The 8,612-nt window shown below is 38.3% G+C and overlaps 1 pseudogene; it reads left to right on the top strand.

The window, feature by feature from the left end:
* The first annotated feature begins 525 nt into the window (after window positions 1–525).
* LOC143658419 (non-histone chromosomal protein HMG-14 pseudogene) lies at window positions 526–921 on the top strand (annotated as a pseudogene).
* The last annotated feature ends 7,691 nt before the right edge of the window (window positions 922–8,612 follow it).

The following is an 8,612-nucleotide window of genomic DNA, read 5'->3' as shown; positions in this document are numbered from 1 at the left end:
TCAGAAAACACAACATCTTGGAACTTCCCCTAGGAATGCCAAAGGCCATGGATTTTTTTGCCCAGTGTGCTCAAAAACCAATTCCTGAGACACCAGGGTTTCAAAGAAAGAAAGAGTTTATTACTAGGAATGTAATAAGAGAGCACATGGCCTAGTGCCCCAAAATCTGTCTCCTCTAACTGCAGCAATTCTGATAGTTTTATGGAACAAAAGATGGGCAGGGTTTAGGATAATGAGCACAGTGACTCAGATGATGTAGTTAGAGGTGATCTACTTATTGAGCATGGGCAGATTGATTACATGCTTAGTCACAGATCATGTATAAGAAAATGACAGAATGAGGTATAGGTGACTTGTAGGTTAAAGTTTACACTAATGTGGATGTCAGGCAGGCTCACTTTGGTTAGATCCAGTCCTTGTTATCAAGATTACTTTGGACTTGGGGTGGGTTAGCTCTGGCTAACCCAAGACCCTTCATTAATAAACATTAGGGGCTGGCCCCTGCCAGGACTCCCAGCAGCTCCAATGTCAGGAGGAGTGGTAGAGGCCAGCGGTCCAGCTCTGCTAAGGTTCTCGGTGCCCCGCAGCTCCCAGCACCCGACGAGCTCCTGCTCCACCACCAAGATGCCCACGAGGAAGGTCAGCTCAGTGGAAGGTGTGGGAAAGGACAAGCCCAAGAGGAGTTCGGGGAGACTGTCAGCTAAACCTGCTCCTGCAAAAGTGGAAACAAAGCCAAAAAATGCAGCAGGAAAGGATAAATCTTCAGACCCGAAAGTGCAACCTAAAGGGAAAAGGGGAGCAAAGAGAAAACAAGCTGAAGTAGCTAACCAACAAACTAAAGATTTACCTGCAGAAAAGGAGAAACTGAAAATGAGAAGAGTCTCTGATGAAGCAAGACAGAAAGAAGTCAAGTCTGATTAATAACAGATACAATGTCTTACCAGTGGTCCCTGTTTCTCCCTTCTTGTACAATCCAGAGGAATGTTTTGATCAACTATTTGGTAAATGCAAGTTTTTTAGTAGCTCTAGAAGAAACATTTTTAAGGAGAAGATTGAAATCTCACCTCATTCCATTTTCTTAAGTGTAAATGCTTTTTTTAAGAGGGAAAATCATTTGCTAGATGTTTATATATATATATATTAACCAGAAAACAGTGGGATATTGACTTATGGGAGGCTTTGACTGTCTTGGATGTCAACTTATCATTCCATAGGGTTGGGGGGCAGGTGGCTGTTTTTATATCCTATAATACAACACATACCGAATAATGATTTGGAGTTGCAGTCATGCATTTAGCACATGTTGAACATTTTAAATAACTTCTGTTCCTGTGTGTTTTAGTAGAATTGTTTCTTAAAGCTGCTCCTTAATCTTGGCTCTCCCTCTCAGAACTGTGTGCATGCTAAAACATCCTTGATCGCAGTAGTCCAGTTTGCCTAATAACTTTGTTATATGCTGGGAAAGATTAGAAATGTGTGTGGTGTGTATCATGTTAAATTCTGAATCAGTGGGACTTCACGATGTAACAGCTTATCAACATTTGAAGATAGAGGTACTTGATAATCTTCGTAGGGAAAACTTGCCTCCAAATTTTAATCTGGAAAGTCACTGGAATAATTTTAGAAAAGATTTACAACTACCTGGCTTTTTAGATTTTCGGTGCATACATTAGGAACGGTGTACAAATTGTTCATAATGTCTGTGTACTCCTCTTCAGAACAACCAATAAAATCTCTATATGGAAAAATAAATAAATAGATAAACATTAAGGGCCGTCTTTAGTGATTGCAAGACTCTAGAGTTGGAAAACTGGATAACTGGGTACAAATGAAGGTTAGTCACAAGGTTTTTACAATCACAGGGACAGCAGATAAAGGCTATACAATCATTGTCAGAGATCAAGGCATCTGGATTACAAATTAGAGATTTCAGGAATTTCCATTTGTCTACTCCAATACACAGAAAGCAAAAAGGAATATCTATATAATGATTCAGTAATCAAAATCATCCCTTAAATCCTGATTTCTCAGTTACACAGGATTCCCGCCATCATTCCTAAAGCCCTCTCTCTCCTAACCTCTAAGAGAGGTTCCCTTAGGCCATTTCTGCATTTAAAATTCCCTCAATAGAGGAGTAAGTACTCACAGAGGAAGGGCTCAGGGGATCTTTTTGTGTACTGAAATGTACCACATCTTCATCAGGATGGTGATTACACACTCACAGACATACACAAGTGTGAGATTTATCGACCTGCACACCCAGTGCACAGTACACACATTACTCTGTGTGTGTTGTATGTCTGTTTAAAATAACTGAGATTCTTCCCCCAAAATTCATTAGCTTGGGCTATAGGTGGCAAACCTTCAATACATGATACCATAAAAAGGCAATTTCATAGATTCAACCTAATATTTTTGGTTGGGTTCGCAAAGCTCATGTGCTACTGGACAAAGGCTGTGGATTGTTTTGCCCCCCACACTCAACAACAAATCGCTGAGACACTGGGCTTTCCAGGAGAGAAAGTTTATTACTAGGCATGTAGTAGGAGACCAGATGGCCTAATGGCCCAAATTCTGTCTCCCCAAACTGCAGTAATTTTAATAGTTTTATTAGAGGAACGATGGGCAGGGTTTAAGATAATGAGCACCACAGCCTCAGACGATGCAATTAGGGGTGATCTAATTATTGAGCATGCACAAATTGATTACATGCTTAGTCAGAGAATGTGTATAAGAAAATAGTGTAATGAGATACAGGTGCCTTGTAGGTAAAAGTCTAAGCTACTGCACATGTCAGGCAGGCCCACTCTGGTTAGATCCAGTCCCAGTTATCAAGATTACTTTGGACTTTGGGGTGATTAAGTTCTGGTCTGACCCAAGACCCTTCATTAATAAGCATTAGGGGCTGTCTTTAGTGATTACAAAACTCTTAAGTTGGAAACTGGATAACTGGGTACAAATGAAGTTTAGTCACAAGGTTTTTACAATCACAGGGGCAGCAGATAAGGGCTATGCAATCATTTACAGAGATCAAGGCAGTTTACAAATGAGAGATTTCAAGAATTTCCGTCTGTCTACTCCAATACACCAGGAAGCAAAAAAAAAATCTATATAATAATTCAGTAATCAAAATCATCCCTTAAATCCTGATTTCTCCGTTACATGTGCTTATAACAAAAATTTTGTTTCCAACCTTTAAAATGGAAGATTTTACATAAAATTCTGGATTTTAAGCTCCTCTGTAAAAATTCAGATTCCTGGGGGACACTTGACCTCCAGTTGTAGACTTTTGAGTTTGCAACCTCTAACCCAGGCTTAAAATACAAAAGGCCCCACCAGCTCCTAGGGTAAGATAATCCTTAGTTCCAGGAGACATTTTGGGGCTAGTTTCTATAAGTGCGCTGGGGATATAGTGTGGTTTTGAAGCTAGAATTATTCTTATTCCTTTGTGAAATAATAACCAGAGCAGAAAGCTAGACAACTGCTATTTCAGTTTTCCTCCTACATCAAATAAACAAAAATATCACAGCATATATATATATATATATATATATATGCTGTGATATATACACATAATGTATACACATATTGATCCATCTGTACATACTTACATACATTTTTCCTTTCTTTTACTAAAATCCTCACTCACTAATTTCTATCTTATTTTTTTTTTCCTCTCTCATACTTTGCTGTTAATTTCTGGTTGCAATTTACAAGTGCCCCACTACTCCAAAAACCATTGAAATCACAGTTGGGAACCTCAATAATTTCACCAAGTCAGAAGCTATTAAATGCAAACATTGGCGGAAGTTTTAATGCTGCAGAAGTCATGAAAAATGCAAAGGTAAGCTCATCGCTGCTGTGGATTTAATTCATCCTCCTTTTAAAAGCTAGAAATCCCCTCTCCGCCCAGCAGGACCTGAACAGGACTTTAAATGAGGGCCATCTGAGGCCACATCAGGCTGGTTTCTCCCACTCCCAAAGCCCAGCTTGGCAAGAGAATTGGGCAGTCCTGAGGGAGCCAGAGAAGGAAAAGTAACCCCTAATTTTTTTCAGGACTGAAGTAGTCAGAACAATAGTTAAACCCTAGGCTTACAGCCTTCAGGCCTGATAACCAAGAAAACAAAGCTGTCTTACATACTTAATCTCAAAGTCATCGTTTCATTAGGGGGTCATTGAAACCCCAAGAAGAAGAAAAAGCCCCTTTTGAAATCTGAATGCTGAAAGCCTCTGGAAAGAAAGAGCTCTAGGTTATTAAGCAATTTCTGATCAAAGCTAGCACAAGAAGCTGGGTTTCCCAACTTCTAAACCAACCCTCCTTCTAGGGACATATTCTGCCCAGTGGAACCAATGCCTCATCTCACTGCTAGCTGAGAGAATGGGATCCTCTCTCTGCTGTCTCTTTGCAGTTGCTGCTCACCCAAACCAGTCCTTCGTGAGAGTTGTTCAAGCCTAATTAGATTTAGCTAACTAATCCTGGACACATTGCTTATCATTATCAGTCAAGAATCTGGCTCAGACATTTGGAGTGAGTTGACTTCTGTGGAGTGACTGTTTATAGAGCTGAGAGATGCAGATAAAGCAGTGGAGTGACTGTTTATACAGCCAAGAGATACAGATAAGGTGAAAGGGGCCAGGGAGGGATTGTGACCTCCTTGGTGGAGCAACTGCAGGAAGACGTTACCCACCTATGCTTGAAGGGCTCAGGGGAGGAAATAGTGTTGCTGGAGCAGGTCACTGAGAGACATGTGAGGGGAGGAGATGGAGAAGAAATATCCTGCATTCTCTTCCTTCTCGCCCTCCAGTACCCTAACAGAGGCTTCCATTGACCAAGGCCAACCAGAAGCCAGAAGACAAAGGTGATGCAATTCCCAGGGGTGAGCCTCCTAGGATCACAGAGCAGGGTAGACAGGGAAGGTATCAGGGAACGGGGTCGGAAAAAAAGCAGCACACATTACTTTCAGGTCCTCAGTTTCTGCAACAATAAAATTGGACTATAAAATCGACCTGGTAGAGCTGTTCTGAGGATGCAAATGAATATTATGTAAGACACTCAGTACACAATAAATTTTCAAATCTATAAATCTACCCTCCTCATTATTATGATATGTGTTTTCCTAAACACTGCTCTTTTCTTCCCAATATCATATATTCTCCACATTGGAAATGTCCACAAATGTAATCTCACCCCCCGGGCCCTATCCCCCATAAAAGGATGAGATTCTTTTGGGGGATGCAATATGCCTAACAAGTGCTGCTCTGGACTCCGCTTAATTATTTCTGGTAATGAAGGACTTAGCACATCCTCCTACCACTTCTGTTATTAAACTGTCCCTAACTCAGAAAAATGCCTATTTATTATTGGGACAAAACATCTTCCTAGGGGTTTACCCCAAGAATTTTGTACTCTGTGATCATAAAGAAGAGAGCTGCTCTCTCTTTCCTCTTGGTTCTGTGGATCTGTAATCCTCAGGCTAGAGTTTGTTCTAGACTGAGAAGGAAAGAACACTGAAAAAAAAGCTCCGTACACGTGAATTGGGCAATGCACATGAAATGGACATATTTCTGAGAGACGTACTACCAAATTATGACAACTACCAAAGCTCAATCAAGAAGAGATAGTTAACCAGAAATTAACTTTTGAAGTTTGAGTCATAGTTTAAAAATTTTCAACAACAAAAAAATGCAGACCCTGATTATTTCATTGCTTCACTGATGAGTTCTACCTCACATTTAAGAAAGAAATCATACCAAGTCTACAAAACTCTCTTAGAAAATAAAAGATAAGGGAATACTTCTTAACTAAATGTATGAAGCCCATATTTCCCTGACATCATGCCTTAAAAGGACATTATGAGGAAATAAAATTGCAGATCACTGTCTTTTAGGAACATAAATGCAAACAACATTAATAATAATTTTAGAAATTGTATCCAGCCATGCATAAAAAAGATAATAAAACAAAACTAATTGGGACTTAATTCAGGAATGCAAGATTGGATTAACATCAGAAATCCAATTAATGCTGTCACATGTATCAGAACTTCATTCCTTTTTAAGGCTGAATAATATTCCATCACATGTATGTATCACATTTTATTTATCCATTCATCAGTTGATGGACACATGGGTTGCATCCATCTTTTGGTAATTTTGAAAAATGTTTCTATGAACTTCAATGTGCAAACATCTGTTCAGATCCCTCCTTTCAATTTGCACATACACCTACAAGTCCCTCCTTTCAATTTGAATATATACCTAGAAGTGGGATTGTGAGGTCATTTGGTATTTATATGTTTAACTTTCTGAGGAACTGCCAAACTGTCTTTCACAGTGGCAGCACCATATTACATTCTCTCCAGCAATGAATGAGTGTTCCTGTTTCCCCACATCCTCTCTAACACTTGTTATTTTCCTTTTGTGATAGTAGCCTTTTTGTAGGTGTGAAAAGGTATTTCATTTTGTTTCCAATTTGCATTTCTCCACTGGGTAATGATGTTGAGCATCTTTTCATGTGCATTTTGGCCATTTGTAGCTCTTCTTTGGAGAGATGTCTAATCGAGTCTTTAGCCCACTTTTTAACTGGGTTGTCTGTCTCTTTGTTGTTGAGTTGTAGGATTTCTTTATATATTCTGGATACCAAACCTTTATCAGATATGTGGTCCCCAAATATGTTCTCCCATTGTGTAAGTTGTTGTTTTACTTTCTTGAGTTCTTTGATGCACACAAGTTTTAAGTTTTTATATGGCTCCATTTATCTATTTCTTCTTTTGTTACTTGTGCTTTGGTACATGCTACAACAAGGTGAAACTTGAAAACATCATCTTGAGTGAAATAAGTCAAACATAAAAGAACAAATATTGTATAATCTCACTGATATGATATAATTAGAATGAGCAAATTCATAGAGTCAGAAACTAAAATATGGGTTACTAGAGACTGAGTAAAGAATGTGGAACTAATGCTAAATTCAATTTGGATGATTTCTGTTTGAGGTGATGGAAAAGTTTTGGTAATAAATACTGATAATGGTAGCACCACATTGTGAATATAATTGACTGTACTGAAATATATATTTAAGTGCGATTAAAAGGGAAAACTCTGAGTTGTTTATATGTCACTAGAATAATTTTTGTTTTTTTAAAAAAGGAAATCTATGGGACTGAACAACAGTGAACCCTAAGGTGAACCATGGGCAAGAATTTATAGTATAATTATAAAAGTGTTCTTCAATCAATTGCAGTAAATACACCACACTAATGCAAAATGTTAATAAGAGGATAGTATATAGTAACTCTGCATTTTATGCATGATTTTTCTGTAAACGTACAAATTCTCTAATAAAAAAGTCAAGTAATATTATTAACCATATTAACATACTAAAAAGAAGAACCTGCATGATTACTTAATGCAACGCAGAAAAAATAACTCAACAAAATCCAACAATCATACATGATAAAAATTCTTAGATAACTGGAATTAGAAGATAATTTCTTCAACCTGGGAAAATAACAGAAATGTTGATTCTCAACGCTTTTAGTCAATATTATATGGAAATCCTAACCAATCCATTAAAGCAAAAAAAAAAAAACATGAATAAAAAATATTTTATTTGGAAAGGAAAAAGTAAAACTATCATTATTGGAGGCTGAAAGGATTTACTAAGTAGAAGATTCTAAGAAATGTACACAATAGTCAATAAAACTAAAAATGGGTTGAGTCAGGTCAACGATACAAGGTCAAAATTTTAAAATCAATTGTGTTTATACAGACACTAATCAAAATAGTTGGAAATTAAAAATTTTAAAGCAATAGTATCTCATAATTTACTGTCACTTGGTTTTGGAAAACAGTGCCAAAATCATCCAATGGGGAAAGAATGTTCTCTTCAAAAATAATGTTTGGATAACTGGATATTCACATGCAAAACAATAAACTTGCACAGTACCACACACCATATACAAACATTAAATCAAAATTGTTTAAAGACCTAAATGTAAATTTTAAAACTCTAAAGGAGCTTCCAAAATGAAGGAATAGGATAGGAGTGGCAGAATCTACCACTCTCTCCAAAGCATCAAGTAGCCAGGCAGAAACTGTCTAAATCAATTGTTTGGAGGATCTAAAGGCCCAGAGAGCTCAGTACAATGTTCAAGGAGGTGCAAGATGAAGAGACTGAGAAACCATGGTCAAAGAATGTTAGTAATTCCATCTGAGGCTCTGAACACCTTTTCTCCACCCATGAGAGAAGCAGTAGTGGGTTTCCTGATCCTTTCCTGGGGGGCAGCTGCAGACTGGGATGGCTGCAGGAGACTTCTGTCCTAAGCACAAATGGGGACAGAGCCCAACACTGAACCAGATATTTGCCAGCAAAGTAAGGAAACAGGATCCTGTGATATCAGCCTGTCCTGGTAAAACACCATTGGGTGCCATCGTTTCCACCATGTAAGAGGCAGAACTAACAAAGAGCCATAAGAGCCAGCCTATGTAAGGCTGAGGAGAATAGGTAGTTGAAGAGCACCATCAGCTGGGAAAGCCAAAAGTGCAGCATGGAGATGGAGACAAAAATGCTTTATGAAGTCTTTCTAAACCTTCTCCCAGGGTCTTTTGGA

This window comes from Tamandua tetradactyla, chromosome 16, assembly GCF_023851605.1.
Source record: "Tamandua tetradactyla isolate mTamTet1 chromosome 16, mTamTet1.pri, whole genome shotgun sequence".
In the NCBI taxonomy this organism is placed as follows: Eukaryota; Metazoa; Chordata; class Mammalia; order Pilosa; family Myrmecophagidae; genus Tamandua; species Tamandua tetradactyla.
The sequence above is the reverse complement of the archived record's forward strand: the minus strand, read 5'-3'. Positions and strand labels throughout refer to the sequence as shown.